The sequence below is a fragment of the Chiroxiphia lanceolata genome, chromosome Z (assembly GCF_009829145.1).
Source record: "Chiroxiphia lanceolata isolate bChiLan1 chromosome Z, bChiLan1.pri, whole genome shotgun sequence".
NCBI classification, from domain to species: domain Eukaryota; kingdom Metazoa; phylum Chordata; class Aves; order Passeriformes; family Pipridae; genus Chiroxiphia; species Chiroxiphia lanceolata.
The window spans coordinates 61,230,302-61,247,861 of record NC_045671.1 but is presented as its reverse complement, the minus strand read 5'-3'; the positions used below and the strand labels follow the sequence as shown (position 1 = coordinate 61,247,861).

Genomic DNA, 17,560 nt, shown 5'->3' with positions numbered 1-17,560 from the left:
TAATATTCTAGAAAGAAACAGAAAGGCATGGATGATCTCTGCTTTTTGTTTGTTTAAATCAGCCTTTGAAGATGATTGTGACAGGTGGCATCCTCAGGCTTTCCTCTGCCAAAGCCAGGGTGCTGCTCCTGGTACACCCTTTGGTAAGGGGAAGCAGCACTGTGGAAGGAGACCAGAAGTAAGGTCAAGCCCTCAAGGTCTCCTCCTGGCTTCTTGTTCTGGATGAGTGTTATGCATGCCACGTATACCTATCTGATGTTGAAAATGCAGATGCAGGAGCAAAGTGATACCAGGTAATTGCATCCCAGGAAGGCCTTAGTAAATGTAGGCAGGATCTCAGGAGCGAAAATACAGTTCAGTTAAGCTGTCCAAGGTACAATGTGAACAACTCTATGGTGAATCAGACTGAACGACTGTCATGGTGACAAGGGTCAAAATCTTTTTCTCTGCCACACCACCTTATCAGTTTTAACTCTCCAGCAGCAATGGCAGTTATGGACACTCACTGGAGCACGGCTGCAGCAGAACTTCGTTCAGCTGATAAGGTACTCGTGGGTGCTCCTACCACTGCTGTCACATACCATGCTGCTTTTTAAACATACAGCTTATATGAGCAAGAAACTGCCAGTAATAGCTGAACACTCAGAGAGCTTCCCTGAAGAAAATCACTCAACCTTCCTCTCCACCTCACACAAATCAAACAGTGACCAGAGCTGAGAAGGTTTAGGATATGTATGCTTTACTCTTATTTAGGCTCTCGACAACCAGTCCCAGAAAACACTTAAAAAAGAAACTCGTATAACACCAGAAGAACAGAAGCAAGACAAGAAATAGGTTAAAGGTGGTGGGAGGGGAACAAGAGACTGGGAACGCTGGCGCTCAGGAAGCAAAAGGGAGACAGACATTGCAAAGGTAACCCAGACTGGAAAATACACTGGTGCAAGAGCTGCTTGCTCCTGCTGAACAAGGGTGTGAGCCAACACCATTGCCCTGGCCAAACTGACTTCCTTGGTCAGTCCTCTGACAGAGTTGCCTGCTCCAGGGGAACGATGTTACTCGCCACATCCTTCCCATCACAGATTCAGGAGAACTAGGACCCTGCCCTGCCATGCCTAGGAGAGTTATTTTTTGTTGTTATCCTTCTAACAGCCAAACCAAAGAAACTCTGGCAACATTGTCACAGACTGCAGGAAATACTGAGAGAGACTAATAACATATTTCTCTGTTTATCTGTGTTTGTTTGCAAAGACAAAAATCACAGGATCTTCTGCCAAACCATAACCAAGAGCATTACTGAAAATTTGGGCCTTGGGTTTGAAGGTTTTGCTGTTCTGGAGGAGGAGTAGCTTATATCAGAGCTTTTCAGAGAAGGGTATAAACCTCAGCATTTGAACAAGAACAACAAAGGCCCCAGAGAAGTTATTCTTTCAGACTCGTCTGATCTTTACAATACATTCTAAATATTTTTGTTAGTTTTTAACTCTACAGCCCAGGAAATGTTTTAAAACTTTAAAGAAAAAAAAAATTACCGTTAACAAGCCAAAACTTGTTATCAGTGAAGTTGCTCTACAGTTAAGTAAGACAGGATTCTATTCATTCCCTAGGGCTTCCTGTAAGCTGAAGGAGAGAAAAATTTGGTTTCAGTCTCATGAGACTTTTCTTCCTATCATATATGGTAAGCTTCATATCAAGCCCACACAGTCCAAGTAAATATGAATTTACTAGAAAAAATAAACTTCAAATACTGTTCTACAGCATGAATTACTGATGTCCAGCAACAAAACAGACACACAAAATCTGTTTCACCAAACCAATGCTAACTGTATCACCCAACATCTAGTCCCAAACGCGAAATGCAACAGAGCAGCAGAGATCTGTCTCCATACTGCCCAGTTACTTAGAATGCCCAAGGTCCTGCCTGACTAGGAGGAACACGAAAAATTTTGTCATCATGATCGTCCACAATGGATCTCCTTTGTTGCTGGAGCCCCCCACCATGCTGAGGAATGAAACCATCAAGTCACTATAAAATCTCAGCATCACACCTAGCAAAGTGAAGCTCTCCTGCTGTGAAACCGAATCCCCTTTTCTTCTTAAAAAAAATTCACATATCCCATCTCAAACTTGTATTTGCCACAATAGGAACTGCAAGCCCTGTCTCATTTTTTTATTTCTCCCCCTCCCTTTTGTCTCCAAAGGAAATAGAGTATTCATTCCAGCATCTAGAAAGAAGATTTAACTGGTATTACGCATTTCCCAACACAGCTGCACTCTGGCTGACTCCTGATGCCAGTGAGATGTTGGGCAAAGGACCCACGTACATACAGGCCTTTTAACTATGAAGTAAGTCTCCATTCATAAAATACGACCAGCCCATTGTGCCCTGCTGGTACACTCCTACTTAACTCACAGGTCCTGGTCGCCTAAGAATGCATAGCCAAAGAGCTGGCAGAGTATCCATAGAGGTAACTTGGCATTTTGGTGTTCAGATGTTCACTGTTCACTTCCCCAGTCTGGACCAGAAAACACAAACTCTCAAAAAGAAAGTGTGAGCAGTGACCCCTGATCTGATGTTTCACACTCTTTTCCACAGAAGTATCAGCATTTGCAGAATGGAGCACTGAAGAACCAATTCCTCCCACAAAACTGAGAGGGGGGCTCAACCTGGGCCCAACCCTTCTGTTTGCCAGAGATCGTGCACTGCAACATGAGTGCTGTCCATGTGCCACAGACCTATTATGAAGGAAAAGGTGGGCACATGTGACATTGGCAGAAGTGCTTTAGTCTTTAATTACCTCAGATTCACTGCATCTTCAGATGAATACTTCTGGCCAATGCAACTTGGCCCCAGTTTTAAATGCTATCTGGCTCTCAACTTAATGAATACTGACATAAATCACCTTCTCTCCCTCTCTTTCTTCCACATTACCCACTATTTTTTAGTAGAAACTGAGCAGTTGATGTGACAAGACTTTTTTTATTTTTTTTCTTTTTTTGCAGCTGGGTTGCTTACCAGTGCCTAGCCAGACACACCCACACATGTTACCATCTGCACCTGCAGGATCCCAGTTTTATGCTTCATTCTGCAGAAACATGTCCCAGAGGCATGGGAAGAGGAATGCCTAAAAAATACCATCTACATGCTCCTCTGCCCTCACGCATCTACACCCCAGGGAGTTAGTGATCAGTTGTTAATACCTCCTTGGAGTGTCTCTCTAGGAAGTCCCTTTTTTGACTTTCACACTTGCCAAGAACTTAGGGTGTTGGCTTGATTTCCCTTCAGAAAGCTTGGATAATACAGAGTCTTGGAGCACGTAAGAGAACAGTCCTATCATCCTCTTCTTCCAGAAAGAAAACAGGTTTCCAGCAGGAGATGGTTTAACACAAACCCTATCCAACTCGTCACAGCGAAGTCACGTCCTTTACCCAGGCCAGCAGGATATACTGACTTGCCAGAGTCAACAAGAACAGTAGGCAAGACATGCCTGAGAGCTGAACTTCTGAGTTTCCCACATATCTCACAAGAAGCAGAGAAGAATTAGGCAATTCTGCTGTTGAACTGTTGCAGCTACACAGATGAAACCCCTGAATAATGGAGAGGCCTGGGGAATGAATGATAAGCAGAACAGCTTAAAAACTTTTTATTCAGAGTAGAAGGCATTTGATGACATCTGACAAAAAGACATGACCAAGAAATGCCCTTACAAGAAACACTGATTCTATTGCAGGTTCTTTTCAGCACAGTTGATTCTGAAAGACTGGTTTAGTTTGGCTCAATCACTAAATACTATTTGGGATCCAACTGTGATGCTGACCAGCAGCACCTATCCCCAAGAAACCAGCAAAAACTCCGTGCAATTAACTGCCACTCAGTGCTAAATTCTGGGGAGTACTGCTTATGTGCTAATAGTGTCACAAACTGGTTCCAGGCCTGCCTAAATATGCCAGTAGCTGTTGTCCACTTTCCAGCGACAATTCCAAAAGTGATTTTTTTCCCCCAAGGCTATTGCTCCTAGAAATTTCAAAATTACCTGAGCTCCCCACTGCTATCTCTAAATTAATTAGATGGAAAATGATTTTTCGAGAAGTTTAAGGGCTTAAAATATATCCTGGTAAAAAAAGTCAACTAATTAAAAGGTATTTTTAATTTAAAGTGAGAACTATTCCCTAGAAATCTATCAATATGCTTTCTGAGCTGTGGTACCATGCCACTTCTGTTCTCATTAACCAAGATGATAAACACATTTCATACATTACAATGAACATAAACTTGGGCCTTACAAATATATCACTCCAGAAAGCCAAAGAGGCAACAGGATAAGGGTGTTGAGAGTGCCCATCCAAATCGCTGTTAAAAAAGGTCTTATTTTCAGAAACTGAATGGGCACTTCTTCAGTCTATGCTGGCTCCTTTTTTAAAGCATTTGATGTGGAACAATCCTAATGCCGAAGAACTCCAATTCCAAAGTCTGGCTGCTGCTCTGCTTCCTCAGAGCTGCTGTTCACCAGCTATTCAGAGGAGACTCAGATGGACTTGAGAATCAGTGAGGAAGAACAGGCTTTCATTGGCAAGAAGATACGTAAAGGAAGCTAATATGTCTCTGTTTGACATTTTTAAATTAAACAAAGTCAGGAATTGAACCAGAACAGTATAAGTGAAAGTAAAGGTTATAAGCAGGCCAAAGATAGTGATGGAAAGCATCATGGAAACTGGGAACATTAAATGGATGCATTAAAGGACAGGCTCAGGCACCCATCATATGAAACTACAACATCTAAAGCAGCTTATTCTGTGCTACTCTTCAGATTGGACTAAATGATCGAAATGGCTGGTTTGACTAAGCCCATTTCCAGTGATATACTGAACCAGTGTGTTCACAGAAAAATACAGAATTGCCATAAACAGTTTTACAGTTGATGATCTTAAGGTCCTTTTCCAACCCAAATGAATCTACAAAAATACGCAGATAAAGGGAAAAGTCAGACCACGACTTGGGTTCAGTTTTTCTTTTCAATGATCCACCAGCAGCAGGAGCAAAGAATAATGAAGGACTGGATCAGCCTCACTGCTCTGCCAAGCACAGCCAAGCCATGTCAGAACAATGCTGCTGGGAACATGCCCTGTTGTGTTACACACTGTGAACAGTTAAAACAAGAGAGTGTTGAGACCTGAACATGTTTGAACTCTTGTGGTTGTATATCCTCCTCACACACCTGGTCCTCCAGATTTTCCTTGATACTTTGGCCACAGTCCCTCTCTCCTTGGTGAGAGCAAGCTGTGCCAGTCAAACATATCTTGAAAACACAGGGACAGCGGGAACATCAAACCATGGCACAAACCACAGCACAAACCACAACAGTCTGTTCACCTTGCATGTACTTTAATTGTTTTAAAATCAGGTTAAGTGATTCTGTGGGTTTATTGATAGTAGTTCCTATACCAACATGTGGGTTCTCAAGAGCATTGCCAGCAAAAACCTCTTCTTGCACTCACTCTTGGGGCAGGGTAGCAGTTAATAGGGAACTCTAAAATTGGAAATAAATGACCTATTTCTGAGGAAAGTTGATAGAATAATATTTAAAGATTTGAGACTGGCTTCACATTGTCTTTCTAACAAAGCTACAGGAGCACTGCAATACATTCCTAATAGAACAAAATTAGCGAGGCAAAAGATCTGTACAAAAACTGCTGGTTAAATCTCACCTACTTTAACAAAAATAATTTTTTCTTCTTTAATTGTGTGAAAACTGCAAGCTTTACTAATAGATTTATACTGATTTAATTAATTTGCCAGTAGAGTTTGGTGCATGATGCTAATACACATGTACATTTCAGAGGGTCCCTATTTTTGGTCTGTCATTTTCCTGAAGCCTGCTCAAGAAAAGTAATTTAAAAAAAAAAAAAAACTTGTTAAAAGTGAAGCTTTTCCAAACATGGGTGGATCTGTGTTGTGTATTAACAGTCCTATTAAGGAATTATTCTCAATTGGCACTACTAAACTTGCCCCACATTTAACGAGACACAAAAATAGGGCATGTATACAGATGGAGCTGTATTTTTCCCTGGAGTGCTGGGGAAAAAAATGGCTGCTATTAAGCTCAACTCAAACAATGCTGGTGTCACTGTTCCAGACAATTGTTGGATTTAATGATTAAAAAATAACATCTCTGATGTCAAGCATCGGTTCCTGAGAAGAACTGTTAGGAAGGAAGCTGCATATGTCCTCATGTGCATTTGCATTTGCACTCAGGCCCAGTCAACAGTCACACTTAGTTACTCAGTGATTGAAGGAGTGGGGTTTGTGGTTTTGGTGGCAATTATTTGTTTCCTTGCTTCGTTTTGTTTGCTTGTTTTGGGGTGTGTGTGTGTCTATGTGTGCGCGCACACGCGAGCATGTGTGTGTTTAAGACAGTCCAATCCTAACGTATCACCAATTTAAAGATATTTTACAATTACCATGGCAAAAGATAGTTTTTCGCGCTGTTTTGTTAAAGTGGTACAGTTTAGCTGCTGGAGAGGGAATAAATGAGATGGATATAAGCCACATTTCCCTGCACCCTCTACACCCTTAAAAAGTTTTCCTGATTCATGCATAAATTATATGAACAGATGGTATATAAAGCAACACAAAAAATGTAGAATAAAGCTGGTAAAACAAGAAGCACCCTTCTCCTCCAAAATACATACAGTAATGTGAATTAAGCAATTTATACACTGGAAATTCTCTGCTCTTTTTCCTTTTAACACCAGAAAAATAGGAGAATAGGAAAATTATGATGTGCAGAGCCACAAAAGAAATCAGTGGAATCAACAGATTCTGGAAAAAAAAAAAAAATCCAGATCTTTAGAAGCACCCTTTCCCCCTGGATCATGGTTCATCTCTTTAGTCGATTAGACAAAGTTGGAAAGAAAGTTCCAAAATGAACAGGATATGCTTTTGTGATTCCGTAGCATATACTAAGGTTTTGCCTAGCACTTGTGCAGGCCTTTTAAAGTAATATTCCTAACCTTTCTGAAGATGTATATATGTTTTGAAGGGAATTTGATCCTTTTTAAATGCAATATTAAAACTATCACTTTTGCAGTACATTGCATCTAAGTCTCACACTAAGCAATGCAAGACTTGAGTCTTGTTACACTTAAGTATTTTTACAACACATATGAGGAATTACTCTACAGATACAGTTCTGCTTTCTCCTGTAGATCCAGCATCTCACTGTCATCAAATAAATAAAACTGAACTCTGAACTCTCATTAAGTATACAGTTAAGTCAAATGATCTTCTTTTCAAGTTAAGGATGGCATGATTTACAGTTGTAATGGGTTACTGAAGATTTACAGTTATAATGGATTACTGAAGATTGTTCATCACCAAAAGTAAGCTCACAATTTGTGTTGTTAACCCAGAATTTTAGTATGAAAAATGTATCCTCTTTTTTGTTAGTTTTGTCACAATACCAGAACAACCAAGTACTGTGAATGTGATTATTTGCGAAATAAGCTTCCAATAACAGCTGAAATCACAGTTTCATCACACTGTGTTTAAGCAAAAATTGTAAAAAAGCCCTAAAGATCTTCCAATGTAGAGAAGAAAAAAAGAAGAAACAAGAGTTCTGTTTTACAGGTGGAAAACTTTTGCACTGAGGATTTAGACTTACTTTTCAGTATGGAGTGAGGTACATTTATGGTCTCCTGAAATTACTGTGAGCAATGCATATTTTTTAAAGCTTTGTACACATTTCAATACTGATTTACCAGGACTCTCACCTGATGACAGAAAAAAATATTGGAAGGCCTTTGAGATGCCATTGTAGTCAACATCTAGACTCCTGGTTAACACTAGATTTCTTTAAAAAAAACAGTCTTCCCAATCTGAGATGACTGATTCTAGAAAAACCTTTCACATTTCCTGGAACATAGGAACAGTTAATGTTACCAATTCCAACTGGACATATCTCATTTTCAGGTGGCTGAGATGAAAACCACCTCTAATTGACCTACCCTAGGAGAGAGGAAGACTGTAAGGTTTTTGGTTCCTCACTGAAGATCAAAGCACATAATCATTCTCCAGGTCCTCCTCCATCAAGCTGTACTGTGCAATACATTCTTAGCAGCAGAAAAATCCCAGATAGGAAAGTTCACAGAGTATGGACCTTGCTCAACTATATTCATCTTGACATAAGTAATTAATATTTATGCTTCTCAAGGATGAAACAGACTGATTCGGAATACCTATTTACTGGAGCAATGCAAGCCAAGGTCTTACTATTAGTTAAGCAGACATAACTTAAAATTTTGGACATGGTAGAAGAAAATGAGCACCATTTGGCATATGGCTCAAAGAAAAATACATAAATTATAGATATAACTGCATTTGCTGGCATTCGTTCAGTGCTGCTGGTATATTTGAAAATTAAACTTGATTTTATAGAGCTGTACTCTAGCGGTCTAGGTCAGCAGTCAATTAAAGAACATCCCCTATAGGACAAATGCAATACTCAGGTAAGCCAGCATCACCATAAATAAACAGTCCAACTTTTCCCCCCCCATAATTTGAATGTCAAATTATTCCATACCAACTTCAATGAATTGCTTCTAGTGGGTGGGAGTATTGGAAAGGACTTTTCGTCAATGAATTAGGAGTCCAGAATTTCCTAGGGAAGCTTCATTAAGTTTTGGCATTGAAGCAAACACAAACCATCAGCCTAAAAACAGGAGGCAAGCAATCAGAAGTTGTATGAAAAGTAACACAGAATTTAAGATGGACTTCAGGCAGCCAGGAAAGAGGGCGCATATGCGAACCAAGAGTCCCTTCAGCAGAGACTGCTAGGAGAGACAATTGCCAAAACTTCATTTTTTAAAGGGGGTGAGGGGAAGACAGAGAGACCATTTTGGCAGTCTTTACAGCCCTCTTTATCCCACAACTGTAAATGTAGTAATGGCTGGTCAGTTGAAGTCAGAACTGCCTGAGAATCATTACAACAGCACATCAACAAGAGGAAAATCACACCGTGAATAGTAATAATAGGGACAGTTCTAGATGTTGCATTATGTAGCTCTTCTTGCCTTGCTATAAATGGAGTATCAATAGCAGTTGCTAAATCAGCAGGTGTTTCCAGTAGCAAAAGTGAATTTTGCAGTTTAGACAAGGCAAACCAGGCACGAATTAAATTATGATCAAAAGTATATACCAGACTGCTTGGGATTCTGCTGGGTGTACTTTTCATGCTCTAAGTCATACGATCCTGTATTCTTCATTTAGCCAAAACTTTGGCTGAAGTCAACAGGAGTTTTGAGTAATTTAAAAGGACTGCACACACCCCTCTATACAGAAGCTGCACATCCACTAGGAAGGGAAATAACCATCAGTTGCCACAAAAGCTATGTCCTCCTGGCACTGTTGTAAGATATCTATAAATATGGATTAATTTACTTAAGAGCTCACCTGGGACCTGTACTCTTTAGACAGTTACTGGAAAACTAATGCAATAAACCAATGTATCAGTTGTCTAAAGCCAGTATCTGTATGTCACATTTTAAATTTGTGAAACCTCACTTTGGCAGAGGCCATAGCAGGGCTACAAATGGACTGGCATTCAGATGTAAAATGAAGATAAATAGATTAAAAACACTCAATATCGACTGGTCAGAAATACTTACAATGAATATATTTCAAGGAACACAATTTCAGCTATAACTTCAACCCTCTGCTGTTCGCAGAGACATAAAAGCTATGACTTAAAATACATGAAATAACTTGCATTTTTAAGGAAAAAAAGAAGTTGTGCACTACAACAGATACTGATGTTTATATATACACCTTCCTTGGGTTCCTGAGGCTGCTGAGACCAGAAAATGTAATTGTGAAAGTTAAATAAATCCCTGCCAGATAGGCAAAACCTCTGCAAAACACTTACACAGCATGAATACAAATTGACATACCAGAGCTATGAGACAATGCTAGAATCAGAGAATACCATTACAACATTAAACTGTTAATCACTGCTCATAATAAAACAACATGTTTATTCCATTGGTAAAATCACAACTGGAGAATATGCCCTATCTCTTCTAACATTAAGCTGGTACTTACTGCCCTAATGTACATCTTCTAGGAGCTGACGGGCAATTCATCTTAAGATAAAAACCAAACTTCAGTATGATGACTGCTCTTTATGGCTAATGATTAGTGTTATCACAAACTCAGATGCTGATACCCACAATAGCTGCCTGCCTGCCCACCTCAGTAATAATTTCAATAACTTTTTTGGAAGAGACACCAGTGTTTGAGAAGTTTTGAGGACCACTGCAGTGGCCTTAAGCAGAGGTCCAATAAAAAATAAATGAAATATTTAAAACTTATTCATAGTTGTTACTGAGTAATTTAAAAATAGAAATACTTGGAACAAAAATACAGGAGATTTTCGGTTCGCGAGCGGGAGTCCAGCAAAAATTGAGATGGCCATGAGAAAAAACATACTGATTAAAAAATAATTACGTCACAGGTCCCAGGATCCTGCCGAACCCCCTCCACGCCCCCCCTCCATCCTCCCAGCCTGGCCGCCTCCCGCGCACAGCGGCCGACCCCCGGGAGGGCGGCAAAGACCCCCCGCAGCCCCGGACCGCGGCTGGGTGGGGTCAGAGCCGCCCCTCCACCTGCGGGCACCGGGGGGATGCCCGCACAGACCCGGCTCTCCGTATCCGGCCCCTCCGCTCCGTCCAGCACCTCCCGGCGGCTCCTCCCGCCCCAGGGGGGTGTGCACACGCGGGGGCTCCCGCGGGCGCGAGGTTGGTGGGCACAGCTCCCGGGGCTGGCAGTGCCAAGGGCAGGAATCTCCCCCTCCAGCATCCCCTCTTTCCTCCTGGCTCTTCCCTTCCGCGCATCTGCATTCTCCCTTCCTCTCCTCCTCTACCCCTCCCCGCGTTTCCATCTTCCCTCCTCGCCTTTCCCCTGCCCCTCGTGGCATCTCTGCCAACAGCCCACCCCGCCTCGCGTTGCCTGTCCCCCTCTCCCCTCTCCCGCCCGCAACCCGCCGAGGGCCAACTTGCCAGAGCCGCAGCCACCGTCGCCTCCCTTCCCTCGGCACTCGGAGCCGCGCTCGCACACACACAGACACACAGGACACACAGACAGACAGGCAGACAGACGGCCGCACAGACACGCGCATCCTCGCGCACGGAGGTACCTATCCAAATCGCTCCCGCTCCTCCAGCTAGAAGCGTGCGCTGCCAGCTCCGCGCGCAGCCCCGGCACGTCGAGTCCCCCTTCCTCCTCCTCCTCCTCCTCTTCCTCCTCCTCTTCCTCCTCCCCCCCTTCCCTCCCTGCCCGCCCCCTTCGCCGACGCCAAGAGAGGGGGGCAAAGCCGCCGCCCGCCTCGTCCCGCCCCGCCTCGTCGCGTCCCGTCCGTGCTGTCTCGTCCCGCCCGTCCCGTCCCGCGGGGCGATGCGCTCCCCGCGGAGGCTCCGCGGCTGCCCCCGCGCCCCCCGCCCGCCGTGCTCGGGTTACCCTGCGGCTCCAGCCCTCTCCTGTTACGGATGCCCGCGGCGGGCGGGAGGGGAGGGAGCCGAGTCCGGGGGGGCCGAGCACCGGCGGGAAGGGAAGGAACGCGGCCTCCGGAGAGTGCGCGGGGCGGGAGCTCCCCGACTCTGGCAGCTCCGGGGGTTTCCAAACCGCGGGTTTCGGAGTGGATTTTTTTTTGTTTGCTTTTGGTTTGATTTCCCCCCTCCCCGCCTCCCCCCCGCCTCCCCGCCCCCCCCAATCTCCTTATTGGTGTGGTTTGACAGCTTTTTTTTTTGGCTCTTTTTTTTTTTTTTTAATAGGTAGTGGAGCTGCCGTGGGCTTCTTCAATGTCCTCTTGAACCCAAATATGCTTGCAAGGATTCCCATTGCCATCCTTCCTGTGAAGGAGCTCTACCTTTTATTTTTGGTTTCAAACGGACTTAATTATCTCTTCAGCTCCTGTGCTGGAGATGAGGAACAACTAACCCTCTCTGCTCATTGGTTTGCAGACCTCCACTGTAATCATTTTACATCATTACTTTTCCTGGCTGAAGGGTTGTAGGTTGCTTATGGGGGGGCCTTTGTCCCTAGACTGTTCTGTACCTCCTGTCATCCTCGATGCCCTGTTGAGCATGCTCCTCATTTCTTAATTTGAGTTTAAGAAATACACAGTATTTAAGATATGAGCAAACCATGGATTCATCCTGTAGCACAATGATGTTTTTTTCTTGACAACATTTTATAAGAAACTTTTGGGGACAGGAGGTGATGTTTCTGTGGAACTGCCTGTTACCATCCTGAGAGTTTACTTATGCCAGCTCAGAGCCAGCCATTTTTAATGGCTTGTTTCTCCGTGTGCATTATTTCACATTTACCTATACTGCGTTTCTTGTGCTGCCCATTCAGTTTCGTAGTGTCCTTTCCTTATGTAATTCATCAAAATCTTCCCTCTTAGTTTTGATAAATGAATACCGCTGATGAACTTTGATATTTGACTCCATTCCCAGGTAAGGTATGAGAACATTGAACAGCACACCTTGCAGCACTGACCCTTGCAGAACTCCACACTATCCAGCACCTCCCTCCATTGTGAGAACTGGTGATTTATTCCTGTACTTTGAATTTTATCTTCTAAGCAATTACTGAGCTGTATCAGGGCTTTCCCTCTTGTTGTTACTGCTTAGTCTCCTTAAAAGCCTTTGTCAAGAATCCTTTAGAAACCTGGTCTGATATGGAAATTAGATCACCCTTATCCACATTTTTGTTGACCCTTTCAGAGACCTCCAAGAGGTTTGTTTAAGGTAGGACTTTACAGAAGCAGTGTTGACTTGTCTCGGATTGCATAAATCCAGGTGTCCTTTAGCTCTAACCCAATTAGCATCTCTGTGTTTGGACAGTACAGTAATGAGGTTTGCAAACCTCTAGCTCTCCACATTCTGTATTGAAGTTTAGGATCAGATTTTATATCCTCCACTCTTCAGGTGCCAGTGTTTTAAATGGGATTTTACATGCTGCTATTGATAATTTAGCTGCTACATTCTCTGGTGAGATGATGCTCACACAGATGCTCACACAGAGGCACATTGCTACCTGAATGCTGTGGTAGTGAAAAAGTCATATAATAAAACCTAATGGCATAAGGAAACTGAGGTATACATAGATATATGTAAGTAAGGAGCTTTCCTTAAAATCAACCAGATGTGGCCAGGACCCTCTTTGCAAATACATGTGTCTGAAAGCACTCAAGAGTATGGTGCAGATAAAACTTCACCAAGGTCTTTGACACAGGAAATTATGCCATTCTATCTATTGGCAACCATCTGTTTTCTCTCTTTGATACTTTTTTGTAAATCCTCTGAATCAAGGATGGGCTTTTTTTAAGCATATTTTTTACTTGCCAAGAGCATGGGGCACAGGAAGGAGGAAAGGAGACCAGTTCTGAACAGAGGTGTTTTAGCTGCACTATCTAGGAATGTTCCCAGGAATGTCTGCAATTCAGTTTCCTGCCCACAGACAGGACTCCTACCTTTTGTCCTTCTAGGATACGGTACAGGACACAGCACAGGACACATGCTAGACCCACAGTACCTCCCCATTCAGCCTGTTTGCAGGCAGGAAAGGTGCAGCAAAGGAAAGCTGCACCTGTGCATGGACAGGCATCACTGCTCGTGCCCTGCCCTGCAGCTCTAAGAGTCTGTACTCCCACAGATATGCCATCCAAATGGCAGTGTGGGGCTGTGGAGGAAAGAGAGAGAAAGAGGAGTATGGGGGGTGGTAGCATCCCTTTTGTATGTTTCACAGGTCTGACCATGTTTGTTTTTAGAAACTTCAGCTGCTAGAAACAAAATAAGCCAGAAGGGAAATCAGAAGGGAAAGAAGGAAATAAGTCTTTTTTACTTGTGAAAACCTTCAGAACCATGCAAAAAGGTCCTCTCCAGGCCTCAGAATCATAATTAAAATAAACATAGTCCAGTCTCATGCTTTCTAAAGACCTGAAGTTTTGGAGACTGGCAAAACTGGACTGTGGAGAAAAATCTATGGTGCTCATAGCAACAAATGATGTTATACTGCCAAAGGGGGAATTTCAGAGCTCCTTTTCTTGGTTTCACACCCCTCTTTTGTTCCAACAATTACCTTCTGTCCCTTTCCTGCTTACTGGCCTCATACAGGATTGGACTGAACTGTGTGACAGTTCAGTGACACAGATTTTCTTCCATTGGATAAAGCAATATCACAAATGAGACCGATACTCTTAGAATATTTTTTCTTTTCCATGTGAGAGGGATGCATTTACTTAGTTTTTATTAGGTAGCACTAGTCTAATATACCAGAGAGGAAATCAAATGTGAATTCACTCTGTATATTTTAGTGAGTTTGCTTATTGCTTCTAATATATATTTTCAGTGGTTACAAGAGCAGAAGAAAATCATGGATAAAAGTTTTTTTTAAAGATGCGATTTGTTAATGCTCTGTAATTTTTTTACAGCATTGCAGAGAGCTTCAGGTAGGGGGAAAGAGGAATTATCTTTGCCAGAGTACAGCCTTCCCTTATTTTTACTGTGAAGTTAAAATACCTTTACCTAAATAATGAATTGGAAGATTAGTTGGTATTGTCCTAAAAACTCTGAAAGGAGGAAGAGTATAAAAATAGCTGCATTAACCCAATATTTGTCAAGAAAAAAATGGTTATTTTTAACACTCGAATGACAGTTCCTCACCTGTCATTCTATTTCAGGCCTGCTTTGTGTGCCTGTGAACTGAAGAGGTATTATCCCCAGTATTACATCATTTCTCCTCCAGTGACTGACCAATTTACATCCCAACACTGTGCTGAACATGTAGGAAAAATTGACAAAAACAGATCCTGAGATTAGTGTGACGTCTCGGAAAACCTCAAGGAAATGTGACTGCATATCTGAACTGCTTGCAGGGGACTGCAAAACTGAGGATATTTTTGTACTTTCGAGCCTGTGGACATGAGACTGAAGTCAATGGTAATGGCAGACGCTCAACATCTCTGAAAACTGGGCCACGTGCTTATGTGAGACCCTGTTATTATACAAAAAGGCTCTTATTTCTACTCTTTTTATCTCTGCCATATAAGCTGACCTAGTTTACAATCTGCCTCTGTACAGATGTGTGCACTTCCATGGGCAGAAAGAGGGCAGAACCATTGCCAACAAAGAGTGCCTGAAGTTAGGAAGGGGAAGAGACACAGGGTGGCTCAGGATGGGGAGATAAAGAGAAGGAAATGAAAGACAAAGATGTTTGGAGGAGAGGAGAGAGGAATAGGGAGAGAAAAAAGCGAAGCTGTATCCATATCTGCTGCTCCTGCTTTATGCAGGAGACAGGAGCTACTCAGAGTCTTTGCTTTGGGAGCTTGTCAGTATGTGGGAGCCTGGTTACAACGAGGCAGATTTTTTTATTGTTATGCAGTGAACCTTCAAATGGAGAATAATTCAAAGGGGATACCTCTTCCTATTGAAAATTCTTTCAGGTTGCTGTTTTACAGCCCAGCACACTATTCTTGTTCTCTATGAACTCCCAAAAATGCTGAGAGCAATGCAGAATAAAGAAGGAAAAGAAAATGCTGTGGTAATGATGCTGAATATGTCAGGCACTTCTACAACATTTATAAAAGGAAACACAGTCCTGAAAGGTGATGCCTGATATGGTAGACTCCACACTGAATTTATTGAATATGAAAAATGTGTTTTGCTTGGGATGCAGATTTTTAAGTATGTTAGAAGGCTGTCAGAAATTTTGTGATTAGATTAATTTTCTTGTGATTCTGGTTATTTCTCTGACTGCAGAATAACATGCAGATGAGCTGGATGAGGGAATGCACCAGCTTGTAATAATATGTGCAAGATGGAAATGGTACTTCAGTGTATTCTCTGTGCATTTATAAAGCTAATAAATGCAGAGATCCATCAGTCAGTTACCAGAAGAGCTGTAGAAAGTTTGGAGGTCACATTCATAAATGCTTTATATTCAGTGCAGGGATGAAATGTTGCAAATTACAGAGGCAGGGAGCTGGTGGTAGAGAACTGACTGGAGATCCCTGTTCTATTCCTGGTGTTACTGGTGACTCGTGATGCAAGTGAAGGCAAGTCAGTTTCCCTTATTTATCCGTATGAGTTGAAGAATTTTAGGACAGGGACTACCTGTTAGTGGGAGGACCTCAGCTGTGGTAATATGAACAGTTCATACATAGTATGAACTTTAAAATTCTTTTCTGAAGTTATTCACCTGACTAACAGGCACATTTACACACATCTATTATGTGGTAGAATACCTTGGCAAGATCTCTATCAGCAACTAGCTACATGAGTAATCTCATTGACTTAATGTGACTCCTTGAGTGAGTCATGTTTTAGTACTCGCTCCATAAACTGTTTTAGTCATCACTGGCTTACAAACTATGTGTGTAGCCCTGCCAGGACTTACCACGCAGTGTAGTGTGTTTTACTGCAAGCAATTCTGTCACAGGAGTAATACACAGTAGTAACTGTGTAATCTACACCCACATTAAGAAGTTACTCTGTTCTGCAATTGCAAAACCAGCTGAGTTTCACTGGCATCATGTTATCTTTGATTCATACAAACTGTTAGTGCCCCTTCACAAGAAATTCAAAGAAGTATTCAGTACCTGTGATATGGTAAGGAAAAAAATCTATTTTATCCCAACATGCAGGGGTACCACTGCAGAACTGACTCATGGCTCTCTCTCCTTCTGGAAAATGCAGTTGTTGCAAATCTGGAGCTGTAAGTTTTCACTTAAAGTTCTTTACAGTCTTCTTTCAGCTAATGTTTCTGCTTTGATTACTCCTGCCTTATCTTTGTCTCTTTGTATCCCCTTCCACAATAGCCCCTGTTTCTTTCCTCTGTTGTAGGCTTTGTGACTCCTTTCAGTCTGCTCCTTTTCCTAAGCGGAGGAAAAAAAATCCCATTCAGTAGAATCCCTCTTTTATTCTACAAACCCCTCTTTCAAGTCATCAATAACATCAACATAAGGCAGTCCTGAGAGATGGCTTGCCCATGTCCAGCTTGCCTGATTGAGCTTGATCTTCCCCAGGGGCAGGAAGTGTATCCCTATATATTTTTTGAATTACTGTGTACATAGGAAGAGCCATATAAATATAGCACTACTTGTTACCACAGCATTGCATATTCAACATTTATATCAACTGCTGGGGCAAAATAATCACAGACTACAGTACTTCAACAATTATGTACAGTTGCATATTGTTCCTCCAACTGAGCAGGCATAGCAAAAAAGATTTAAAGAGCAGTCATTATTTTAGAAATAGGGAACCTCTGTAACTGTTCTGTACAATATTTGAATAGCATATTCTCACAAAGAGCATTTGTTTGTGAACTAAAGAGCTTGATCCAAAGCCCACTGGAGACTCTTCCAATGCATTCAATGAGCTTTGGATTAAGTCCTTCCTGAGGAACAGATGCAGGGTTTTATTCACTACTATTGGAACAATAAAAATGACAAGACAAAGAATAAAGTTGTCTGCAGAGAATAAAGCACCGTTGTCCTGCAACAGC

At 42.2% G+C, this 17,560-nt stretch overlaps 1 protein-coding gene across 8 annotated transcripts in view; it reads right to left on the bottom strand.

The window, feature by feature from the left end:
- Positions 1–17,560, bottom strand: part of PALM2AKAP2 (PALM2 and AKAP2 fusion) — a 266,174-nt gene that overhangs the window by 85,133 nt on the left and 163,481 nt on the right. The window contains exons 1-3 of one of the 8 annotated variants that reach the window (XM_032674592.1): positions 17,123–17,133; positions 16,184–16,188; positions 11,187–11,233 (exon numbers count right to left, since the gene is read on the bottom strand). The exons of 4 other annotated variants lie outside the window; for them this stretch is intronic. The gene's annotated coding sequence lies outside the window, so the exon portion shown is untranslated. Of the gene's footprint in view, positions 1–11,186; positions 11,299–11,506; positions 11,577–16,183; positions 16,189–17,122; positions 17,134–17,560 lie in introns of those variants that run through there. 3 more of the 8 variants (XM_032674593.1, XM_032674596.1, XM_032674591.1) reach the window with 3 other exon arrangements.